This window comes from Tripterygium wilfordii, chromosome 19, assembly GCF_013401445.1.
Source record: "Tripterygium wilfordii isolate XIE 37 chromosome 19, ASM1340144v1, whole genome shotgun sequence".
In the NCBI taxonomy this organism is placed as follows: domain Eukaryota; kingdom Viridiplantae; phylum Streptophyta; class Magnoliopsida; order Celastrales; family Celastraceae; genus Tripterygium; species Tripterygium wilfordii.
Window position 1 is genome coordinate 6,931,265 of NC_052250.1, and position 26,674 is coordinate 6,957,938.

Consider the following 26,674-nt stretch of genomic DNA (forward strand, 5'->3'; position numbering starts at 1 on the left):
TCCTCTGTGGAGAGAGTTGAGCAATTCCAAACCATCAATGTGGACCGTTGTACTCTATTTAGTGCTCTTAAAACTCTAACTTGCTAGTTTCACCTTCGTGCCACGTTTGGTAAAGTAAAGACGTGAATAGAACAAGTTATGTCTCAAATTGCACAAAAACGTGAAAAGCTCCTCTGTGGAGAGAGTTGAACAACTCCAAAGCATCAATGTGGACCGTTGTACTCTATTGAGTGCTCTTAAAAGTCTAACTTACTAGTTTCACCTTCGTGCCATGTTTCGTAAGGTAACGACGCGAATAGACCAAATTATGTCTCAAATTGCACAAAAACGTGAGAAGCTCTTATGTGGAGAGAGTTGAACAATTCCAAAGCATCAATGTGGACCGTTGTACCCTATTGAGTGCTCTTAAAAGTCTAACTTGCTAGTTGAGCCTTCGTGCCACGTTTCGTAAGGTAAAGACGCGAATAGACCAAGTTATGTCTCAAATTGCACAAAAACGTGAAAAGCTCCTCCGTGGAGAGAGTTGAGCAATTCCAAACCATCAATGTGGACCGTTGTACTCTATTTAGTGCTCTTAAAACTCTAACTTGCTAGTTTCACCTTCGTGCCACGTTTGGTAAGGTAAAGACGTGAATAGACCAAGTTATGTCTCAAATTGCACAAAAATGTGAAAAGCTCCTCTGTGGAGAGAGTTGAACAACTCCAAAGCATCAATGTGGACCGTTGTACTCTATTGAGTGCTCTTAAAATTGTAACTCGCTAGTTTCGCCTTCGTGCCACGTTTCGTAAGGTAAAGACGCGAACAGACCAAGTTATGTCTCAAATTGCACAAAAACGTGAAAAGCTCCTTTGTGGAGAGAGTTGAACAACTCCAAAGCATCAATGTGGATCGTTGTACTCTATTGAGTGCTCTTAAAAGTCTAACTTACTAGTTTCACCTTCGTGCCACGTTTCGTATGGTAAAGACGCGAATAGACCAAGTTATGTCTCAAATTGCACAAAAAAGTGAAAATCTCCTCAGTGGAGAGAGCTGAACAATTCCAAAGCATCAATGTGGACCGTTGTACTCTATTAAGTGCTCTTAGAAGTCTAACTTGCTAGTTGAGCCTTCGTGCCACATTTCGTAAGGTAAAGATGCGAATAGACCAAGTTATGTCTCAAATTGCACAAAAAGTGAAGAGCTCCTCTGTGGAGAGAGTTGAACAACTCCAAAGCATCAATGTGGATCGTTGTACTCTATTGAGTGCTCTTAAAAGTCTAACTTACTAGTTTCACCTTCGTGCCATGTTTCGTAAGGTAACGACGCGAATAGACCAAATTATGTCTCAAATTGCACAAAAACGTGAGAAGCTCTTATGTGGAGAGAGTTGAACAATTCCAAAGCATCAATGTGGACCGTTGTACCCTATTGAGTGCTCTTAAAAGTCTAACTTGCTAGTTGAGCCTTCGTGCCACGTTTCGTAAGGTAAAGACGCGAATAGACCAAGTTATGTCTCAAATTGCACAAAAACGTGAAAAGCTCCTCCGTGGAGAGAGTTGAGCAATTCCAAACCATCAATGTGGACCGTTGTACTCTATTTAGTGCTCTTAAAACTCTAACTTGCTAGTTTCACCTTCGTGCCACGTTTGGTAAGGTAAAGACGTGAATAGACCAAGTTATGTCTCAAATTGCACAAAAACGTGAAAAGCTCCTCTGTGGAGAGAGTTGAACAACTCCAAAGCATCAATGTGGACCGTTGTACTCTATTGAGTGCTCTTAAAATTCTAACTCGCTAGTTTCGCCTTCGTGCCACGTTTCGTAAGGTAAAGACGCGAACAGACCAAGTTATGTCTCAAATTGCACAAAAACGTGAAAAGCTCCTTTGTGGAGAGAGTTGAACAACTCCAAAGCATCAATGTGGATCGTTGTACTCTATTGAGTGCTCTTAAAAGTCTAAATAGCTAGTGTCGCCTTCATGCCAGGTTTCGTAAGGTAATGGCGTGAATAGACCAAGATATGTCTCAGATTACAGAAAAACTTGAAAAGCTCCTCTATGGAGAGAGTTGAGCAATTCCAAAGCATCAATGTGGACCGTTGCACTCTATTTAGTGCTCTTAGAAGTCTAACTTGCTAGTTGAGCCTTCGTGCCACGTTTCGTAAGATAAAGATGTGAATAGACCAAGTTATGTCTCAAATTGCACAAAAACGTGAAAAGCTTCTCTGTGGAGAGAGTTGAACAACTCCAAAGCATCAATGTGGACCGTTGTACTCTATTAAGTGCTCTTAAAAGTCTAACTTACTAGTTTCACCTTCGTGCCACGTTTCGTAAGGTAACGACGCGAATAGACCAAGTTATGTCTCAAATTGCACAAAAACGTGAGAAGCTCTTATGTGGAGAGAGTTGAACAATTCCAAAGCATCAATGTGGACCGTTGTACCCTATTGAGTGCTCTTAAAATTCTAACTTGCTAGTTGAACCTTCATGCCACGTTTCGTATGGTAAAGACGCGAATAGACCAAGTTATGTCTCAAATTGCACAAAAAAGTGAAAATCTCCTCAGTGGAGAGAGCTGAACAATTCCAAAGCATCAATGTGGACCGTTGTACTCTATTAAGTGCTCTTAGAAGTCTAACTTGCTAGTTGAGCCTTCGTGCCACATTTCGTAAGGTAAAGATGCGAATAGACCAAGTTATGTCTCAAATTGCACAAAAAGTGAAGAGCTCCTCTGTGGAGAGAGTTGAACAACTCCAAAGCATCAATGTGGACCGTTGTACTCTATTGACTGCTCTTAGAAGTCTAAATTGCTAGTTGAGCCTTCGTGCCACGTTTCGTAAGGTAAAGATGCGAATAGACCAAGTTATGTCTCAAATTGCACAAAAAGTGAAGAGCTCCTCTGTGGAGAGAGTTGAACAACTCCAAAGCATCAATGTGGACCGTTGTACTCTATTGAGTGCTCTTAAAAGTCCAACTTGCTAGTTTTGCCTTCGTGCCACGTTTCGTAAGGTAAAGACGCGAATAGACCAAGTTGTGTCTCAAATTGCACAAAAACGTGAAAAGCTCCTCTATGGAGAGAGTTGAACAACTCCAAAGCATCAATGTGGACCGTTGTACTCTATTGAGTACTCTTAAAAGTCTACCTTGCGAGTTGAGCCTTCGTGCCACGTTTCGTAAGGTAAAGACATGAATAGACCAAGTTATGTCTCAAATTGCTCAAAGACGTGAAAAGCTCTTCTATGGAAGGAGTTGAGCAATTCCAAAGCCTCAATGTGGACCGTTGTACTCTATTTAGTGCTCTTAAAAGTCTAACTTGCTAGTTGAGCCTTCGTGCCACGTTTCGTAAGGTAAAGACGCGAATAGACCAAGTTATGTTTGAAATTGCACAAAAACGAGAAAAGCTCCTCTATGGAGAGAGTTGAGCAATTCCAAACTATCAATGTGGACCGTTGTAGTCTATTTAGTGCTCTTAAAACTCTAACTTGCTAGTTTCACCTTCGTGCCTAGTTTGGTAAGGTAAAGACGCGAATAGACCAAGTTATGTCTCAAATTGCACAAAAACGTGAAAAGCTCCTCTGTGGAGAGAGTTGAACAACTCCAAAGCAGCAATGTGGATCGTTGTACTCTATTGAGTGCTCTTAAAAGTCTAAGTCGCTAGTTGAGCCTTCGTGCCACGTTTCGTAAGGTAAAGATGCGAATAGACCATGTTATGTTTGAAATTGCACAAAAATGAGAAAAGCTCCTCTATGGAGAGAGTTGAGCAATTCCAAACCATCAATGTGGACCGTTGTACTCTATTTAGTGCTCTTAAAACTATAACTAGCTAGTTTCACCTTCGTGACACGTTTGGTAAGGTAAAGACGTGAATAGACCAAGTTATGTCTCAAATTGCAGAAAAACGCGAAAAGTTCCTCTGTGGAGAGAATTGAACAACTCCAAAGCATCAATGTGGACCGTTGTACTCTATTGAGTGCTCTTAAAAGTCTAACTTGCTAGTGTTGCCTTCGGGCCACGTTTCGTAAGGTAAAGACGTGAATAGACCAAGATATGTCCCAAATTGCACAAAAACGTGAAAAGCTCCTCTATGGAGATAGTTAAGCAATTCCAAAGCATCAATGTGGACCGTTGCACTCTATTTCGTGCTCTTAGAAGTCTAACTTGCTAGTTGAGTTTTCGTGCCACGTTTCGTAAGGTAAAGATGCGAATAGACCAAGTTATGTCTCAAATTGCACAAAAACGTGAAAAGCTGCTCTGTGGAGAGAGTTGAACAACTCCAAAGCATCAATGTGGATCGTTGTACTCTATTCAGTGCTCTTAAAAGTCTAACTTTCTAGTTGAGCCTTCGTGCCACGTTTCGTAAGGTAAAGATGCGAATAGACCATGTTATGTTTGAAATTGCACAAAAATGAGAAAAGCTCTTCTATGGAGAGAGTTGAGCAATTCCAAATCCTCAATGGGGAACGTTGTACTATATTTAGTGCTCTTAAAAGTCTAACTTGCTAGTTGAGCCTTCGTGCCACGTTTCGTAAGGTAAAGACGCGAATAGATCAAGTTATGTTTGAAATTGCACAAAAATGAGAAAAGCTCCTCAATGGAGAGAGTTGAGCAATTCCAAAGCATCAATGTGGACCGTTGTACTCTATTTAGTGCTCTTAAAAGACTAACTTGCTAGTTGAGCCTTCGTGCCACGTTTCGTAAGGTAAAGACGTGAATAGACCAAGTTATGTCTCAAATTGCACAAAAATGTGAAAAGCTCCTCTGTGAAGAGAGTTGAACAACTCCAAAGCATCAATGTGGACTGTTGTACTCTATTCAGTGCTCTTAAAAGTCTAACTTGCTAGTGTCGCCTTCATGCCAGGTTTCGTAAGGTAAAGACGTGAATAGACCAAGATATGTCTCAGATTGCAAAAAAACGTGAAAAGCTCCTCTATGGAGAGAGTTGAGCAATTCCAAAGCATCAATGTGGACCGTTGTACCCTATTGAGTGCTCTTAAAATTCTAACTTGCTAGTTGAACCTTCGTGCCACGTTTCGTACGGTAAAGACGCGAATAGACCAAGTTATGTCTCAAATTGCACAAAAAAGTGAAAAGCTCCTCAGTGGAGAGAGATGAACAATTCCAAAGCATCAATGTGGACCGTTGTACTCTATTAAGTGCTCTTAGAAGTCTAACTTGCTAGTTGAGCCTTCGTGCCACATTTCGTAAGGTAAAGATGCGAATAGACCAAGTTATGTCTCAAATTGCACAAAAAGTGAAGAGCTCCTCTGTGGAGAGAGTTGAACAACTCCAAAGCATCAATGTGGACCGTTGTACTCTATTGAGTGCTCTTAGAAGTCTAAATTGCTAGTTGAGCCTTCGTGCCACGTTTCGTAAGGTAAAGATGCGAATAGACCAAGTTATGTCTCAAATTGCACAAAAAGTGAAGAGCTCCTCTGTGGAGAGAGTTGAACAACTCCAAAGCATCAATGTGGACCGTTGTACTCTATTGAGTGCTCTTAGAAGTCTAAATTGCTAGTTGAGCCTTCGTGCCACGTTTCGTAAGGTAAAGATGCGAATAGACCAAGTTATGTCTCAAATTGCACAAAAAGTGAAGAGCTCCTCTGTGGAGAGAGTTGAACAACTCCAAAGCATCAATGTGGACCGTTGTACTCTATTGAGTGCTCTTAAAAGTCCAACTTGCTAGTTTCGCCTTCATGCCAGGTTTCGTAAGGTAAAGACGTGAATAGACCAAGATATGTCTCAGATTGCACAAAAACGTGAAAAGCTCCTCTATGGAGAGAGTTGAGCAATTCCAAAGCATCAATGTGGACCGTTGCACTCTATTTAGTGCTCTTAAAAGTCTAACTTACTAGTTTCACCTTCGTGCAACGTTTCGTAAGGTAACGACGCGAATAGGCCAAGTTATGTCTCAAATTGCACAAAAACGTGAGAAGCTCTTATGTTGAGAGAGTTGAACAATTCCAAAGCCTCAATGTGGACCGATGTACTCTATTGAGTGCTCTTAAAAGTCTAACTTGCTTGTTGAGCCTTCGTGCCACATTTCGTAAGGTAAAGACGCGAATAGACCAAGTTATGTCTCACATTGCACAAAAAAGTGAAAAGCTTCTCTGTGGAGAGAGCAGAACAATTCCTAAGAATCAATGTGGACCGTTGCACTCTATTTAGTGCTCTTAGAAGTCTAACTTTCTAGTTGAGCCTTCGTGCCACGTTTCGTAAGGTAAAGACGCGAACAGACCAAGTTTTGTCTCAAATTGCACAAAAACGTGGAAAGCTCTTTTGTGGAGAGAGTTGAACAACTCCAAAGCATCAATGTGGACCGTTGTACTCTATTGAGTGCTCTTAAAAGTCTAACTTGCTAGTTGAGCCTTCGTGCAACGTTTCGTAAGGTAACGACGCGAATAGACCAAGTTATGTCTCAAATTGCACAAAAACGTGAGAAGCTCTTATGTTGAGAGAGTTGAACAGTTCCAAAGCCTCAATGTGGACCGTTGTACTCTATCGAGTGCTCTTAAAAGTCTAACTTGCTAGTTGAGCCTTCGTGCCACGTTTCGTAAGGTAAAGACGCGAACAGACCAAGTTATGTCTCACATTGCACAAAAAAGTGAAAAGCTCGTCTGTGGAGAGAGCTGAACAATTCCTAAGAATCAATGTGGACCGTTGCACTCTATTTAGTGCTCTTAGAAGTCTAACTTTCTAGTTTAGCCTTCGTGCCACGTTTCGTAAGGTAAAGACGCGAACAGACCAAGTTACGTCTCAAATTGCACAAAAACGTGGAAAGCTCCTTTGTGGAGGGAGTTGAACAACTCCAAAGCATCAATGTGGACCGTTGTACTCTATTGAGTGCTCTTAAAAGTCTAACTTGCTAGTGTCGCCTTCGTGCCACGTTTCGTAAGGTAACGACGCGAATAGACCAAGTTATGTCTCAAATTGCACAAAAACGTGAGAAGCTCTTATGTGAAGAGAGTTGAACAATTCCAAAGCATCAATGTGGACCGTTGTACTCTATTGAGTGCTCTTAAAAGTCTAACTTGCTAGTTGAGCCTTCGTGCCACGTTTCGTAAGGTAAAGACGCGAATAGAACAAGTTATGTCTCAAATTGCACAAAAAAGTGAAAAGCTCCTCTGTAGAGAGAGCTGAACAATTCCTAAGCATCAATGTGGACCGTTGCACTAAATTTAGTGCTCTTAGAAGTCTAACTTGCTAGTTGAGCCTTCGTGCCACGTTTCGTAAGGTAAAGACGCGAATAGACCAAGTTATGTTTGAAATTGCACAAAAACGAGAAAAGCTCCTCTACGGAGAGAGTTGAGCAATTCCAAACCATCAATGTGGACCGTTGTACTCTATTTAGTGCTCTTAAAACTCTAACTTGCTAGTTTCACCTTCGTGCCACGTTTGGTAAGGTAAAGACGCGAATAGACCAAGTTATGTCTCAAATTGCACAAAAACTTGAAAAGCTCCTCTGTGGAGAGAGTTGAAAAACTCCAAAGCATAAATGTGGATCGTTGTACTCTATTGAGTGCTCTTAAATGTCTAAGTTGCTAGTTGAGCCTTCGTGCCACGTTTCGTAAGGTAAAGATGCGAATAGACCATGTTATGTTTGATATTACACAAAAATGAGAAAAGCTCTTCTATGGAGAGAGTTGAGCAATTCCAAAGCCTCAATGTGGACCGTTGTACTCTATTTAGTGCTCTTAAAAGTCTAACTTGCAAGTTGAGCCTTCGTGCCACGTTTCGTAAGGTAAAGACGCGAATAGACCAAGTTATGTTTGAAATTGCACAAAAACGAGAAAAACTCCTCTATGGAGAGAGTTGAGCAATTCCAAACCATCAATGTGGACCGTTGTACTCTATTTAGTGCTCTTAAAACTCTAACTTGCTAGTTTCACCTTCGTGCCACGTTTGGTAAGGTAAAGACGTGAATAGACCAAGTTATGTCTCAAATTGCACAAAAACGTGAAAAGCTCCTCTGTGGAGAGAGTTGAGCAACTCCAAAGCATCAATGTTGACCGTTGTACTCTATTGAGTGCTCTTAAAATTCTAACTTTCTAGTTTCGCCTTCGTCCCACGTTTCGTAAGGTAAAGACGCGAACAGACCAATTTATGTCTCAAATTGCACAAAAATGCGAAAAGCTCCCCTCTGGAGAGAGTTGAACAACTCCAAAGCATCAATGTGGACCGTTGTACTCTATTGAGTGCTCTTAAAAGTCTAACTTGCTAGTGTCGCCTTCGTGCCACGCTTCGTAAGGTAAAGACGTGAATACACCAAAATATGTCCCAAATTGCACAAAAACGTGAAATGCTCCTCTATGGAGAGAGTTGAGCAATTCCAAAGCATCAATGTGGACCGTTGCACTCTGTTTAGTGCTCTTAGAAGTCTAACTTGCTAGTTGAGCCTTCGTGCCACGTTTCGTAAGGTAAAGATGCGAATAGACCAAGTTATGTCTCAAATTGCACAAAAAAGTGAAAAGCTCCTCACTGGAGAGAGCTGAACAATTCCAAAGCATCAATGTAGACCGTTGTACTCTATTGAGTGCTCTTAGAAGTCTAACTTGCTAGTTGAGCCTTCGTGCCACGTTTCGTAAGGTAAAGACATGAATAGACCAAGTTATGTCTCAAATTGCTCAAAGACGTGAAAAGCTCCTCTATGGAAGGAGTTGAGCAATTCCAAAGCCTCAATGTGGACCGTTGTACTCTATTTAGTGCTCTTAAAAGTCTAACTTGCTAATTGAGCCTTCGTGCCACGTTTCGTAAGGTAAAGACGCGAATAGACCAAGTTATGTTTGAAATTGCACAAAAACGAGAAAAGCTCCTCTATGGAGAGAGTTGAGCAAGTTAAACCATCAATGTGGACCGTTGTACTCTATTTAGTTCTCTTAAAACTCTAACTTGCTAGTTTCACCTTCGTGCCACGTTTGGTAAGGTAAAGACGCGAATAGAACAAGTTATGTCTCAAATTACACAAAAACTTGAAAAGCTCCTCTGTGGAGAGAGTTGAACAACTCCAAAGCATCAATGTGGATCGTTGTACTCTATTGAGTGCTCTTAAAAGTCTAAGTTGCTAGTTGAGCCTTCGTGCCACGTTTCGTAAGGTAAAGATGCGAATAGACCATGTTATGTTTGAAATTGCACAAAAATGAGAAAAGCTCTTCTATGGAGAGAGTTGAGCAATTCCAAAGCCTCAGTGTGGACCGTTGTACTCTATTTAGTGCTCTTAAAAGTCTAACTTGCTAGTTGAGCCTTCGTGCCACGTTTCGTACGGTAAAGACGCGAATAGACCAAGTTATGTTTGAAATTGCACAAAAACGAGAAAAGCTCCTCTATGGAGAGAGTTGAGCAATTCCAAACTATCAATGTGGACCGTTGTACTCTATTTAGTGCTCTTAAAACTCTAACTTGCTAGTTTCACCTTCGTGCCACGTTTGGTAAGGTAAAGACGTGAATAGATCAAGTTATGTCTCTAATTGCATAAAAACGTGAAAAGCTCCTCTGTGGAGAGAGTTGAACAACTCCAAAGCATCAATGTGGACCGTTGTACTCAATTGAGTGCTCTTAAAATTCTAACTTGCTAGTTTCGCCTTCGTGCCACGTTTCGTAAGGTAAAGACGCGAACAGACCAAGTTATGTCTCAAATTGCACAAAAATGCGAAAAGCTCCTCTGTGGAGAGAGTTGAACAACTCCAAAGCATCAATGTGGACCGTTGTACTCTATTGAGTGGTCTTAAAAGTCTAACTTACTAGTGTCGCCTTCGTGCCACGTTTCGTAAGGTAAAGACGTGAATAGACCAAATATGTCCCAAATTGCACAAAAACGTGAAAAGCTCCTCTATGGAGAGAGTTGAGCAATTCCAAAGCATCAATGTGGACCGTTGCACTCTATTTAGTGCTCTTAGAAGTCTAACTTGCTAGTTGAGCCTTCGTGCCACGTTTCGTAAGGTAAAGACGCGAATAGACCAAGTTATGTTTGAAATTGCACAAAAAAGTGAAAAGCTTCTCAGTGGAGAGAGCCGAACAATTCTAAAGCATCAATGTGGACCGTTGTACTCTATTTAGTGCTCTTAAAAGTCTAACTTGCTAGTTGAGCCTTCGTGCCACGTTTCGTACGGTAAAGACGCGAATAGACCAAGTTATGTTTGAAATTGCACAAAAACGAGAAAAGCTCCTCTATGGAGAGAGTTGAGCAATTCCAAACTATCAATGTGGACCGTTGTACTCTATTTAGTGCTCTTAAAACTCTAACTTGCTAGTTTCACCTTCGTGCCACGTTTGGTAAGGTAAAGACGTGAATAGATCAAGTTATGTCTCTAATTGCATAAAAACGTGAAAAGCTCCTCTGTGGAGAGAGTTGAACAACTCCAAAGCATCAATGTGGACCGTTGTACTCAATTGAGTGCTCTTAAAATTCTAACTTGCTAGTTTCGCCTTCGTGCCACGTTTCGTAAGGTAAAGACGCGAACAGACCAAGTTATGTCTCAAATTGCACAAAAATGCGAAAAGCTCCTCTGTGGAGAGAGTTGAACAACTCCAAAGCATCAATGTGGACCGTTGTACTCTATTGAGTGGTCTTAAAAGTCTAACTTACTAGTGTCGCCTTCGTGCCACGTTTCGTAAGGTAAAGACGTGAATAGACCAAATATGTCCCAAATTGCACAAAAACGTGAAAAGCTCCTCTATGGAGAGAGTTGAGCAATTCCAAAGCATCAATGTGGACCGTTGCACTCTATTTAGTGCTCTTAGAAGTCTAACTTGCTAGTTGAGCCTTCGTGCCACGTTTCGTAAGGTAAAGACGCGAATAGACCAAGTTATGTTTGAAATTGCACAAAAAAGTGAAAAGCTTCTCAGTGGAGAGAGCCGAACAATTCTAAAGCATCAATGTGGACCGTTGCACTCTATTTAGTGCTCTTAGAAGTCTAACTTGCTAGTTGAGCCTTCGTGCCACGTTTCGTAAGGTAAAGATGCGAATATACCAAGTTATGTCTCAAATTGCACAAAAAAGTGAAACGCTCCTCAGTGGAGAGAGCTGAACAATTCTAAAGCATCAATGTGGACCGTTGTACTCTATTGAGTGCTCTTAGAAGTCTAACTTCCTAGTTGACCCTTCGTGCCACGTTTCGTAAGGTAAAGACATGAATAGACCAAGTTACGTCTCAAATTGCTCAAAGACGTGAAAAGCGCCTCTATGGAAGGAGTTGAACAATTCCAAAGCCTCAATGTGGACCGTTGTACTCTATTTAGTGCTCTTAAAAGTCTAACTTGCTAGTTGAGCCTTCGTGCCACGTTTCGTAAGGTAAAGACGCGAATAGACCAAGTTATGTTTGAAATTGCACAAAAAAGTGAAAAGCTTCTCAGTGGAGAGAGCCGAACAATTCCAAAGCATCAATGTGGACCATTGTACTCTATTGAGTGCTCTTAGAAGTCTAACTTGCTAGTTGAGCCTTCGTGCCACGTTTCGTAAGGTAAAGATGCGAATAGACCAAATTATGTCTCAAATTGCACAAAAACATGAAAAGCTCCTCTGTGGAGAGAGTTGAACAACTCCAAAGCATCAATGTGGACCGTTGTACTCTATTGAGTGCTCTTAAAAGTACAACTTGCTAGTTTCGCCTTCGTGCCACGTTTCGTAAGGTAAAGTCGCGAATAGACCAAGTTGTGTCTCAAATTGCACAAAAACGTGAAAAGCCCCTCTATGGAGAGAGTTGCACAACTCCAAAGCATCAATGTGGACCGTTGTACTCTATTGAGTGCTATTAAAAGTCGAACTTGCGAGTTGAGCCTTCGTGCCACGTTTCGTAAGGTAAAGACATAAATAGACCAAGTTATGTCTCAAATTGCTCAAAGACGTGAAAAGCTCCTCTATGGAAGGAGTTGAGCAATTCCAAAGCCTCAATGTGGACCATTGTACTCTATTTAGTGCTCTTAAAAGTCTAACTTGCTAGTTGAGCCTTCGTGCCACGTTTCGTAAGGTAAAGACGCGAATAGACCAAGTTATGTTTGAAATTGCACAAAAAGGAGAAAAGCTCCTCTATGCAGAGAGTTGAGCAATTCCAAACCATCAATGTGGACCGTTGTACTCTATTTAGTGCTCTTAAAACTCTAACTTGCTAGTTTCACCTTCGTGCCACGTTTGGTAAGGTAAGGACGCGAATAGACCAAGTTATGTCTCAAATTGCACAAAAACTTGAAAAGCTCCTCTGTGGAGAGAGTTGAACAACTCCAAAGCATCAATGTGGATCGTTGTACTCTATTGAGTGCTCTTAAAAGTCTAAGTTGCTAGTTGAGCCTTCGTGCCACGTTTCGTAAGGTAAAGATGCGAATAGACCATGTTATGTTTGAAATTGCACAAAAATGAGAAAAGCTCTTCTATGGAGAGAGTTGAGCAATTCCAAAGCCTCAATGTCGACCGTTGTACTCTATTTAGTGCTCTTAAAAGTCTAACTTGCTAGTTGAGCCTTCGTGCCACGTTTCGTAAGGTAAAGACGCGAATAGACCAAGTTATGTTTGAAATTGCACAAAAACGAGAAAAGCTCCTCTATGGAGAGAGTTGAGCAATTCCAAACCATCAATGTGCACCGTTGTACTCTATTTAGTGCTCTTAAAACTCTAACTTGCTAGTTTCACCTTCGTGCCACGTTTGGTAAGGTAAAGACGTGAATAGACCAAGTTATGTCTCAAATTGCACAAAAACGTGAGAAGCTCCTCTGTGGAGAGAGTTGAACAACTCCAAGTCATCAATGTGGAGCGTTGTACTCTATTGAGTGCTCTTAAAATTCTAACTTGCTAGTTTCGCCTTCGTGCCACGTTTCGTAAGGTAAAGACGCGAACAGACCAAGTTAAGTCTCAAATTGCACAAAAATGCGAAAAGCTCCTCTGTGGAGACAGTTGAACAACTCCAAAGCATCAAAGTGGACCGTTGTACTCTATTGAGTGCTCTTAAAAGTCTAATTTGCTAGTGTCGCCTTCGTGCCACGTTTCGTAAGGTAAATACGTGAATAGACCAAAATATGTCCCAAATTGCACAAAAACGTGAAAAGCTCCTCTATGGAGAGAGTTGAGCAATTCCAAAGCATCAATGTGGACCGTTGCACTCTATTTAGTGCTCTTAGAAGTCTAACTTGCAAGTTGAGCCTTCGTGCCACGTTTCGTAAGGTAAAGATGCGAATGGACCAAGTTATGTCTCAAATTGCACAAAAACGTGAAAAGCTCCTCTGTGGAGAGAGTTGAACAACTCCAAAGCATCAATGTGGATCGTTGTACTCTATTGAGTGCTCTTAAAAGTCTAAGTTGCTAGTTGAGCCTTCGTGCCACGTTTCGTAAGGTAAAGATGCGAATAGACCATGTTATGTTTGAAATTGCACAAAAATGAGAAAAGCTCTTCTATGGAGAGAGTTGAGCAATTCCAAAGCCTCAATGTGGAACGTTGTACTCTATTTAGTGCTCTTAAAAGTCTAACTTGCTAGTTGAGCCTTCGTGCCACGTTTCGTAAGGTAAAGATGCGAATAGACCATGTTATGTTTGAAATTGCACAAAAATGAGAAAAGCTCTTCTATGGAGAGAGTTGAGCAATTCCAAAGCCTCAATGTGGACCGTTGTACTCTATTTAGTGCTCTTAAAAGTGTAACTTGCTAGTTGAGCCTTCGTGCCACGTTTCGTAAGGTAAAGACGCGAATAGACCAAGTTATGTTTGAAATTGCACAAAAACGAGAAAAGCTCCTCTATGGAGAGAGTTGAGCAATTCCAAACCATCAATGTGCACCGTTGTACTCTATTTAGTGCTCTTAAAACTCTAACTTGCTAGTTTCACCTTCGTGCCACGTTTGGTAAGGTAAAGACGTGAATAGACCAAGTTATGTCTCAAATTGCACAAAAACGTGAGAAACTCCTCTGTGGAGAGAGTTGAACAACTCCAAGTCATCAATGTGGATTGTTGTACTCTATTGAGTGCTCTTAAAATTCTAACTTGCTAGTTTCGCCTTCGTGCCACGTTTCGTAAGGTAAAGACGCGAACAGACCAAGTTATGTCTCAAATTGCACAAAAATGCGAAAAGCTCCTCTGTGGAGAGAGTTGAACAACTCCAAAGCATCAAAGTGGACCGTTGTACTCTATTGAGTGCTCTTAAAAGTCTAACTTGCTAGTGTCGCCTTCGTGCCACGTTTCGTAAGGTAAATACGTGAATAGACCAAAATATGTCCCAAATTGCACAAAAACGTGAAAAGCTCCTCTATAGAGAGAGTTGAGCAATTCCAAAGCATCAATGTGGACCGTTGCACTCTATTTAGTGCTCTTAGAAGTCTAACTTGCAAGTTGAGCCTTCGTGCCACGTTTCGTAAGGTAAAGATGCGAATGGACCAAGTTATGTCTCAAATTGCACAAAAACGTGAAAAGCTCCTCTGTGGAGAGAGTTGAACAACTCCAAAGCATCAATGTGGATCGTTGTACTCTATTGAGTGCTCTTAAAAGTCTAAGTTGCTAGTTGAGCCTTCGTGCCACGTTTCGTAAGGTAAAGATGCGAATAGACCATGTTATGTTTGAAATTGCACAAAAATGAGAAAAGCTCTTCTATGGAGAGAGTTGAGCAATTCCAAAGCCTCAATGTGGAACGTTGTACTCTATTTAGTGCTTTTAAAAGTCTAACTTGCTAGTTGAGCCTTCGTGCCACGTTTCGTAAGGTAAAGACGCGAATAGACCAAGTTATGTTTGAAATTGCACAAAAACGAGAAAAGCTCCTCTATGAAGAGAGTTGAGCAATTCCAAAGCATCAATGTGGACCGTTGTACTCTCTTTAGTGCTCTTAAAAGTCTAACTTGCTAGTTGAGCCTTCGTGCCACGTTTCGTAAGGTAAAGACGTGAATAGACCAAGTTATGTCTCAAATTGCACAAAAACGTGAAAAGCTCCTCTGTGGAGAGAGTTGAACAATTCCAAAGCATCAATGTGGACCGTTGCACTCTATTTAGTGCTCTTAGAAGTCTAACTTGCTAGTTGAGCGTTCGTGCCACGTTTCGTAAGGTAAAGATGCGAATAGACCAAGTTATGTCTCAAATTGCACGAAAACGTGAAAAGTGATTGGTACTCTATTTTGAGGTTCCAATGTCTTTTAATTAGGATGTTCTAGCATTTAGCTAATGTATTTGATTGCATTTTAGCTTAGTTTTACACTTACGAATGTTTCCCCTTGGTTTTGTAGGAATCGGACCTTGTTTGGGCAAATTGGAGCACTTTTTGGGCACTTTTTGTCGTGAGGTGTCGGGACACCTCTCAAGGTGTCCGGACACTTACTGTCCGGACACCCACATTAGGTGTCCGGACACTTACTTTGAAAAATGAGACAGAGCCTATAACGAAGACTTGATGAAGCCCAGGTGTCTGGACACCTTCCGAAGCCGTCCGGACACCTACCGCGGATCTGCAGTTTTCTGCACCAAAATTTCAAGGGCATTTGACTGCGTTTTTGGATCCTTTTGTCTGAAAAATTACCTTTTTACCCTTCTTATTCCTTTAAGCCATTCTTCATTGATATGCATTGGGTTTTGGGTGATTATCTTCATTGATATTCATTTGACATCTTAGCGCGTGTTCTTCAATAGCTTTGTAAACATTACATTTGATTACTGAGAAGTGTGATTTTTGTATTTTGCCACTTGCTTGTGAACTTAGGATTGAAGGATTAATTACGTTGAGAGATTTGAGCCTAACCTATTCATTTGTAAGTGATAATAAACCCTAAATTTCTTTAAGCTTCTTGATTTCACTTACAAGCCTTGTGTGAGCTATTTTCCCAAATATTTCCCACCTTTGGTTGCAAGGTTGAGTAGGAGCTTGAAAAATAAATCGGTAGTGATATTACCCCTCCTTATTATGAGAAAACATTATGAGGGTTGTTGTATAAATGATGTTATATTCAAAAAAAAAAACAAAAAAACAAAAGAAAAGGAAAAAAAAATGCATAGAAAAGAGAAGAAAAATAAAAATAAAAGAAAAAGAAGAAAAAGAAGGTGTATGCAATAAAGTTAATCCTTTGTGTGTAAAGGATGAGAAGTGTTTGAAATTGTGGTACAATGGAAGGGGTGACAAAAATGAGACTTTAGCTCACATGTTTGAACTTAACCTTGCAACTTGTTACCTAGATCCAAATTCTTCCTACCTTGTCCCATGACCACATTACAACCCAGTTAACCTTTTGATGAATTTGATCCAAGGTAAGCAAGTGAGTTGGTGAATGCATTAGTTGCTCTTATAGGTGATTTCTTTCTCAAAGCTATGCCCATCCAAAATTATCTTTCATAAACACATACATTTAATCCAATTGTGTAAGTCATACACTTAGCACAATGCTTTTATGTTTTTGTGTACATTCGGGATTGGGGATTTATGAACACCAAAAGGTTCCATAACAAGGTTTTACTTGTGCAAATGTGTTGAGTTGCCTTGCGTGATTGCACATATATTTTACATAGTATAAAATGTTCTTAGTCATCTTTGAGGAGATTGAGATTGGTTGTCCAAAGATTTTGCATGTTTTCGACTAGCGGGGGAATTAGGGGATTAGCTCTATTTCTTGCATGTGAGAATTTAAGAATCATTTATGGTACTTTCAAAGTAATAGTGGATCCCTTGGCAAGTGTTTGTGGGTATCGCTCTGATAAGCCCTCACGAGACTACAACTCGTCCACTAGGGTGACCTAGGGGTTTAAAGGCTTGTTGCATGCGCTAAATGCAACCGTGATGCCTACGTCAGTGAGTGTGGATTTTATTTAGTAGATTTTAGTTTTAGGTAGTGATTGCATTGCTAGGGACTAGCAACGTCTAAGTTGGGGGGTGTGATTGGATCTCTATTTTGAGGTTCCAATGTCTTTTAATTAGGATGTTCTAGCACTTATCTAATGTATTTGATTGCATTTTAGCTTAGTTTTACACTTACGAATGTTTCCCCTTGGTTTTGTAGGAATCGGAACTTGTTTGGGCAAATTGGAGCACTTTTTGGGCACTTTTTGTCGTGAGGTGTCGGGACACCTCTCAAGGTGTCCGGACACTTACTGTCCGGACACCCACATTAGGTGTCCGGACACTTCCTTTGAAAAATGAGACAGAGCCTATAACGAAGACTTGATGAAGCCCAGGTGTCTGGACACCTTCCGAAGCCGTCTGGACACCTACCGCTGATCTGCAGTTTTCTGCACCAAAATTTCAAGGGCATTTGGGGTAAATCATGTATGTAACCAATGGGGAACGTTTGTATAAGGGTAGTTAGGTATTTTCAATGGTAAAAGGAGGAGAAAACCCTAAGATTTCTTCTTCCTTCTCACAATTCATCTCCTCCAACTTCTAGCCTCCATTGTTTTTCTCTCTCTTTCTCTCTCTAGGGTTTTACTTAGTTCTTGTGATCTTGATTGTAAACATTGGTTTTTATCTATAAAATTGATGTTTATTCTCATTATAATGAGTGGCTAAGTTCCCTCTCTAATTTCTAGTCCCGAACGGTGGGTGCAAGGTTTCGATTACTCAAGGTATGCTCAAAGAATCGTAGCTTCGATTTCTCTCTTTTAATTTCGTGATAGTTGTGTGAATGGATCTATGGGAATGACATATTTGATTGTATTCTTGGATTGTCTAGTCTAGGGATTGCATCTAATGTGTTCGATTGAGAATTGTTAAACCCATTGCATGATTTCCTTAATTAATTGAGTTTTTCATTGCATAGCTATTAATTATGTGTATTGATGATAGGGTTTTGGGTTAATTTAGGAATGTGCATGGGAGAGTTATGGTTAATTGATCTTTGAGTGTGAAACTAGGGTGTTAGCCAAGCCGAGCCCCAAGGGGGAACATTAATCCATAATATTAGGTGCTTATCCCTTTGCGTTCATCGTAGATTAAGAGACCCGATGGCCTACATGTATGAATTGAAGTCTTATATCCCAATTCTATTTCCATATGCATAATTGATACTATCACACAATGCATTGTGTATGGTTGTGTGTGTTTGCAATGATACCTTGAGTATGAGAACCGAGTAGCCACCGAGACGGACTAGAGACTAGGTTTTTAATTAATTGTTTTAAATCCAATTTGTGCTTACTTTGATTACAAAATCGCTCATGCTACCGAGTCATTCGGCCCATTTCTTTTACTTGCTTTTATTTGATATTCATTGTGTTTATAAGTGTTAGCTAGTCATTTGCATATCATTCACTTCAAATTTGCATTGCTTCCTCGTGGATCGATACCGGACTTACCGGTTTATTACTTGACGATACCCTACGCTTGGGGTAAGTACACACACACACTTTGGTGTTGGTCAAGTTTTTGGCGTCGTTGCCGGGGAAGTGAGTGTCAAAGAAGGAGCTGGGTGGCTTGTAGACGCTAGCTTTATGCTATTAAACACCATCAAATAAGGAAGGAGCACGGTCACGCTTCAAGGGTAACTTCGTTCCTCCCTTTTACTTGCTTTCTAGTGTAGTTGATTTAGTGTAGTTGCTGAAAAGAGCGGAAAAAAATTTGTGAGAAGAACTTGGCGGATGGGGCTAACTTAGATTTCTGTGGGCGATGGATGCCACCTTGTTTGCTGCTTGGTAGTGATACGTTGTTTGAGAGAGCTTTGCGCATTTTTCTTTCTATCACTACTTGCTATGTCTTGGTGTGTAATTGTTCCTGAGGTTGATTGTCGTTCTATTCCTATCTTTGCTCTTGTTCTTGCTTGATATTGTTCTTGGTTGTTCGTTGATTGAAAAATCTTGTGTTACTTGACTTGGTTGGTTGTCATCTTTTGTGTTACTTGCTATTGTTCCTTGCCATCATGTCTCAACCTAGAGATAATGTTAGTGGGCATGGGTCTAATAGAGATGGGATAGGTGTTGATATAAATGTGAGTGATGCGGGGAGTGTACATGGGGGTGATATGAATCTTGATGCATTGCGTCGTCTTTTGCAACATGTGAACATTGATGAATTAATGAATCCTGTGCAAGGGCAAGATGCCCAAAATTTGCCAAATGTTCCAGTTGAGCATGCTTTGCAAATGCACCTCAACCACTTCAACAAGACAATGCGGCGCAATTTGCCCCACAAAATGTCTACCCACCTCCCAATATGCCTCCCGCATACCATATGCCTCCCCTATATAATTATATGCATCCCATGTATTACCATATGCCACAAGTGCCACAATATGCTCCCTATGGGCAAAACATTCATGCACCTCCTCCTATGGAGTACATTCATGCCCAAGCCCAAGAGCATCGCACTTTGAGGGAGCTTACACATCCCGCAAGGCAAACCCAACCTTCTTGCATCATCATGCCACCGAACCAACAAAACGTGAGCCTTAAACCGTCAATGTTCCAAATGATTCCCAAATTCCATGGAATGGAATCGGAACGACCATATTCACATGTGCGTGATTTTGAACCGGTGTGTACTACTTTTGGTGATGTCACATGCTCACAAGAAATTTTGAGACTCAAACTTTTTCCATTCTCTTTGAAGGATAATGCAAAACAATGGTTTGAGAACTTACACCCCCAATCCATTGCGACTTGGGCGGCAATGCAAGAAGAATTTTTCAACAAATATTTTCCTTCCCACCGTACCATCTCTTACCAAACGCAAATCATGAATTTTCATTGCAAAGAACATGAAACCTTCTTCCAAGCTTGGGAGAGGTTTAAAGATTTGTTGTTTATGTGCCCTCACCATGGATTTCAAAAATTTCAAATTGTGAATTTCTTCCACAAATCTTTGACTCCATCTTTGAAGAAATTGGTCTCCACTATGACTCAAGGTGATTTTTTAAATAGGGATGCCAATGAATCATTCACTTTCTTTGATGGGTTGGCGGAGGAATCCCGATCTTGGGAAGCTCCTCCACTAACCCGACATGATGTTGTGCCAAGCTCTAGTGGCAAGTTTGTGTTGAATGAAAATGATGATGTGCATGCTAAACTTGCTTTGTTGTCCAAGAAATTGGAGTCCCTAGAGTCCCTAAAGGCCCCTATAAATGTAATTGGTGTTGATGGACAAGTTGCTTGTACTTTGTGTGAAAGTAGGGAACATAGGACGGATGAGTGTAATGCTCTATTGGCTTGTAAGGAAGTCCTATTTGGGCAAGGTTACAATGGGAACAATTCTCAAAACTTTAGAAAGCCCTACCCTACTAATAACCAAGGCAACAATTCTTACAATGAGAGTTACTCTTGGAGGAATCATCCAAACTTTGGGTGGAGGAATGATGGGAATGCTCAATCTCAATCACTCCCCAATCCACCCCAACAACAATTGCCTACTCCAAGTGTTGGACAACCAACTCAACAACCTTATATTCCACCTCCCAAGACGTCTCTTGAAGACACTCTTAACATTTTCATGCAAGCTCAAATAGTGGAGAATCAAAAGGCCACCAAATTCCAAGAACAAACCAATAGAGCCATTGAGGATATTAAGAGTCAAATCACTAAGGTTACGCAAGCTCTCACAACCTATGAAAAGGGGAAATTTCCGGCCCAACCTTACCCCAATCCTTCAAAGCAAACCAATTTGATAAATTCACCTAGTGGGAGTAGGGAGGTTAGTGGACATGAGCAAGTGCAATCCATTCTTACTTTAAGGAGTGGAAGAGTTGTGGATAGACCAATACTCTTTGAGAATAGTGATGAAAATGATGTGGTGCAAGACTTTGGTGATGGTGTGAAAGAGAAAGAGGAAGAGAATAGTGAAACTGAGAAAATTTTGCTTAGTGAAAAAAGAGTTAAGCAACAAAGAGACCGCGAGGATAAAGTAGAGCCTACCAAGGAGAGTGAGTACATCCCCAAGATACCCTTTCCCCAAAGGCTAAGAAATAACACCAATGAGGCATTGCATAAGGAGATGTTTGAGCTATTTAAACAAGTTAAGATCAATATACCTCTCTTAGATGCAATTAAGCAAATACCCTCTTATGCCAAGTTTCTTAAGGATTTATGTACGGTAAAGAGGAAATTAAATGTTAAGGAGAAAGCTTTTCTAGCGGAGCAAGCAAGCTCTATTATTCAAACCAACACCCTCCCTAAGTACAAAGACCCCGGTTGCCCTACTATCTCATGTGTCATAGGGAACCATAGGGTGGAACAAGCATTGTTAGACTTGGGAGCAAGTGTGAATCTCCTTCCGTACACAATCTATCAAAAATTGGGGTTAGGTGAATTGAAACCCACTAGGATTACCCTACAATTAGCCGATAGATCCGTTAGGGTTCCTAGGGGTATTGTTGAAGATGTGTTGGTACAAGTGGACAATTTTTACTATCCCGTGAATTTCATTGTGTTAGATACTCAACCTCCCACTAGCTTTAGCACTTCCATTCCGATCATTTTGGGTCGCCCATTCCTAGCAACTTCCAATGCCTTAATCAATTGTAGGAGTGGGGTGCTACAACTTTCTTTTGGGAATATGACCATGGAAATGAATATCTTTAGTGTGACTAAGGTTATGGGTGAGTGTGAGGATATAAGGGATGTAGATTTTATCCATGCCCATGTTGAGGATAATTTGGAGTTAACCCTTGCAAAGGATTCGGTTGAAGGTGTGCTAGCATTGGGTGCGAAACTTAGTCAACCTTTGTGTGAGAAAGATGACATTGAGGAATTCGAGCCTCCTACACTTAGAGTTGAATCATCCCAAGTGCATCCACCAAGACCGGAAAGAAAACCTTTAGTAAGTGGAGTGAAAAAGTCTCCAAAACGCCACTTTGTTCCAAAAATCCTTGAAAAAGTTAGGAGGGTGTGGCGGCCCAAATCTCGGGTACAATTTTTTCCCGAAGATTTGAGGACCAAGGAGAATGGACCTTTAGATGTTCGTCATGTTCCTCAACATGGAAGTAGTGATTTTGAGGACACTAGGGGAGGAAAAGTGTTTAAGGTGAATGACCAATGTTTGATACCATTCATGGAGAATTTTGATGATTTGGTTGTTCCCCGGGATCTAAAGGATCCCACCCCCACCTAGTTGTGGGAGACTCCACCCTTGTACCATAGTATGGATGTGATTAGTTTTGGTTTGATTTCAATTTTTGTGTGTGTTTTGTATGCTCACAATCCATTTCACAATTTTCGCGCCTTGTGCACTCATTGACGTTGGGGGGTGAGAATTGTGAAATGGTTGTGTGTTATGTTGTGATTTTCTTACCCTTAATTTTGGTGTGTTTTTGTATGTTCACAATGCATTTCACAATTTGTTCTTGCCTTGTTTTCCATTCTGGACATTGGGGACAATGTCTCATTTAAGTTGGGGGGTGAGGGAATTGTGAATCCATTGTGAAACTTGCTTTATTTTGGTGTGCTTTTGTGAATATCAAAAATTTGAAAAATTTGAAAAAAAAAAAAAAAGTCTTATTGTGTCATGCTTGAATAGTGTGGTTGGTATTAACTTTTTAAGGACATGCTTCGTTTCTCATGATTCCAACCACTTTTGAAGAGTATGGTATGACTTCCTACCCTTTATCCTATTGTGTTGTGCTTTGTTGTTCATACATGCTAGATGGACTTTAGGAGGGGACGGGTAGGTGCTTTTAGGGATTCACTACCAATTTGACTGTTAATTTTTTATTCTTGTTCACATGTGCAAGTGTATAGTAGGTTCCTTGGTTCCTTTTGCGAAATCGATGCATGTGATTGAGTGGGATGACTATAATCAATTTCTCTTGGAATGATTGAGACCTAGTTTGATATAGAATTGTGTAGTTGAGCAGACATCTTGGCATTGAAGCATTTGTATGACTGCATTTTTGGATCCTTTTGTCTGAAAAATTACCTTTTTACCCTTCTTATTCCTTTGAGCCATTCCTCATTGATATGTATTGGGTTTTGGGTGATTCTCTTCATTGATATTCATTTGACATCTTAGCGCGTGTTCTTCAATAGCTTTGTAAACATTATATTTGATTACTGAGAAGTGTGATTTTTGTATTTTGCCACTTGCTTGTGAACTTAGGATTGAAGGATTCATTAGGTTGAGAGATTTGAGCCTAACCTATTCATTTGTGAGTGATAATAAGCCCTAAATTTCTTTAAGCTTCTTGATTTCACTTACAAGCCTTGTGTGAGCTATTTTCCCAAATATTTCCCACCTTTGGTTGCAAGGTTGAGTAGGAGCTTGAAAAATAAATCGGTAGTGATATTACCTCTCCTTATTATGAGAAAATATTATGAGGGTTGTTGTATAAATGATGTTATATTCAAAAAAAAACAAAAAAACAAAAGAAAAGGAAAAAAAATGCATAGAAAAGAGAAGAAAAATAAAAATAAAAGAAAAAAAAGAAAAAGAAGGTGTATGCAATAAAGTTAATCCTTTGTGTGTAAAGGATGAGAAGTGTTTGAAATTGTGGTACAATGGAAGGGGTGACAAAAATGAGACTTTAGCTCACATGTTTGAACTTAACCTTGCAACTTGTTACCTAGATCCAAATTCTTCCTACCTTGTCCCATGACCACATTACAACCCAGTTAACCTTTTGATGAATTTGATCCAAGGTAAGCAAGTGAGTTGGTGAATGCATTAGTTGCTCTTATAGGTGATTTCTTTCTCAAAGCTATGTCCATCCAAAATTATCTTTCATAAACACATACATTTAATCCAATTGTGTAAGTCATACACTTAGCACAATGCTTTTATGTTTTTGTGTACATTCGGGATTGGGGATTTATGAACACCAAAAGGTTCCATAACAAGGTTTTACTTGTGCAAATGTGTTGAGTTGCCTTGCGTGATTGCACATATATTTTACATAGTATAAAATGTTCTTAGTCATCTTTGAGAAGATTGAGATTGGTTGTCCAAAGATTTTGCATGTTTTCGACTAGCGGGGGAATTAGGGGATTAGCTCTATTTCTTGCATGTGAGAATTTAAGAATCATATATGGTACTTTCAAAGTAATAGTGGATCCCTTGGCAAGTGTTTGTGGGTATCGCTCAAATAAGCCCTCACGAGACTACAACTCGTCTACTAGGGTGACCTAGGGGTTTAAAGGGTTGTTGCATGCGCTAAATGCAACCGTGATGCCTACGTCAGTGAGTTAGGATTTTATTTAGTAGATTTTAGTTTTAGGTAGTGATTGCATTGCTAGGGACTAGCAACGTCTAAGTTGGGGGTGTGATTGGACCTTTATTTTGAGGTTCCAATGTCTTTTAATTAGGATGTTCTAGCACTTAGCTAATGTATTTGATTGCATTTTAGCTTAGTTTTACACTTACGAATGTTTTCCCTTGGTTTTGTAGGAATCAGACCTTGTTTGGGCAAATTGGAGCACTTTTTGGGCACTTTTTGTCGTGAGGTGTCGGGACACCTCTCAAGGTGTCCGGACACCCACATTAGGTGTCCGGACACTTCCTTTGAAAAATGAGACAGAGCCTATAACGAAGACTTCATGAAGCCCAGGTGTCTGGACACCTTCCGAAGCCGTCCGGACACCTACTGCGGATCTGCAATTTTCTGCACCAAAATTTCAAGGGCATTTGGGGTAAATCATGTATGTAACCAATGGGGAACGTTTGTATAAGGGTAGTTAGGTATTTTCAATGGTAAAAGGAGGAGAAAACCCTAAGATTTCTTCTTCCTTCTCACAATTCATCTCCTCCAATTTCTAGCCTCCATTGTTTTTCTCTCTCTCTCTCTCTCTAGGGTTTTACTTAGTTCTTGTGATCTTGATTGTAAACATTGGTTTTTATCTATAAAATTGATGTTTATTCTCATTATAATGAGTGGCTAAGTTCCCTCTCTAGTTTCTAGTCCCGAACGGTGGGTGCAAGGTTTCGATTACTCAAGGTATGCTCAAAGAATCGTAGCTTCGATTTCTCTCTTTTAATTTCGTGATAGTTGTGTGAATGGATCTATGGGAATGACATATTTGATTGTATTCTTGGATTGTCTAGTCTAGGGATTGCATCTAATGTGTTCGATTGAGAATTGTTAAACCCATTGCATGATTTCCTTAATTAATTGAGTTTTTCATTGCATAGCTATTAATTATGTGTATTGATGATGGGGTTTTGGGTTAATTTAGGAATGTGCATGGGAGAGTTATGGTTAATTGATCTTTGAGTGTGAAACTAGGGTGTTAGCCAAGCCGAGCCCCAAGGGGGAACATTAATCCATAATATTAGGTGCTTATCCCTTTGCGTTCATCGTAGATTAAGAGACCCGATGGCCTACATGTATGAATTGAAGTCTTATATCCCAATTCTTTTTGCATATGCATAATTGATAGTATCACACAATGCATTGTGTATGGTTGTGTGTGTTTCCAATGATACCTTGAGTATGAGAACCGAGTAGCCACCGAGACAGACTAGAGACTAGGTTTTTAATTAATTGTTTTAAATCCAATTTGTGCTTACTTTGATTACAAAATCGCTCATGCTACCGAGTCATTCGGCCCATTTCTTTTACTTGCTTTTATTTGATATTCATTGTGTTTATAAGTGTTAGCTAGTCATTTGCATATCATTCACTTCAAATTTGCATTGCTTCCTCGTGGATCGATACCGGACTTACCGGTTTATTACTTGACGATACCCTACACTTGGGGTAAGTACACACACACACTTTGGTGTCGGTCAAAAAGCTCCTCTGTGGAGAGAGTTGAACAACTCCAAAGCATCAATGTAGACCGTTGTACTCTATTGAGTGCTATTAAAAGTCTAACTTGCTAGTTTCGCCTTCGTGCCACGTTTCGTAAGGTAACGACGCGAATAAACCTAGTTATGTCTCAAATTACACAAAAACGTGAGAAACTCTTCTATAGAGAGAGTTGAACAATTCCAAAGCATCAATGTGGACCGTTGTACTCTATTGAGTGCCCTTAAAATTCTAACTTGCTAGTTGAGCCATCGTGCCACGTTTCGTAAGGTAAAGACGCGAATAGACCAAGTTATGTCTCAAATTGCACAAAAAAGTGAAAAGCTCCTCAGTGGAGAGAGCTGAACAATTCCAAAGCATCAATGTGGACCGTTGTACTCTATTGAGTGCTCTTAGAAGTCTAACTTGCTGGTTTCACCTTCGTGCCACGTTTCGTAAGGTAAAGATGCGAATAGACCAAGTTATGTCTCAAGTTGCACAAAAACGTGAAAAGCTCCTCTGTGGAGAGAGTTGAACAACTCCAAAGCATCAATGTGGACCGTTGTACTCTATTGAGTGCTCTTAAAAGTCTAACTTGCTGGTTTTGCCTTCGTGCCAAGTTTCGTAAGGTAAAGACGCGAATAGACCAAGTTATGTCTGAAATTGCATAAAAACGTGAAAAGCTCCTCTATGGAGAGAGTTGAACAACTCCAAAGCATCAATGTGGACCGTTGTACTCTATTGAGTGCTCTTAAAAGTCTACCTTGCGAGTTGAGCCTTCATGCCACGTTTCGTAAGGTAAAGACATGAATCGACCAAGTTATGTCTCAAATTGCTCAAAGACGTGAAAAGCTCCTCCATGGAAAGAGTTGAGCAATTCCAAAGCCTCAATATGGACCGTTGTACTCTATTTATTGCTCTTAAAAGTCTAACTTGCTAGTTGAGCCTTCGTGCCACGTTTCGTAAGGTAAAGACGCGAATAGACCAAGTTATGTTTGAAATTGCACAAAAACAAGAAAACCTCCTCTATGGAGAGAGTTGAGCAATTCCAAACCATCAATGTGGACCGTTGTACTCTATTTAGTGCTCTTAAAACTCTAACTTGCTAGTTTCACCTTCGT

At 40.3% G+C, this 26,674-nt stretch overlaps 1 pseudogene; it reads right to left on the reverse strand.

The window, feature by feature from the left end:
• Positions 1–19,568: 19,568 nt before the first annotated feature.
• On the reverse strand, positions 19,569–19,668 carry LOC119986344 (annotated as a pseudogene).
• Between the last annotated feature and the right edge of the window lie 7,006 nt (positions 19,669–26,674).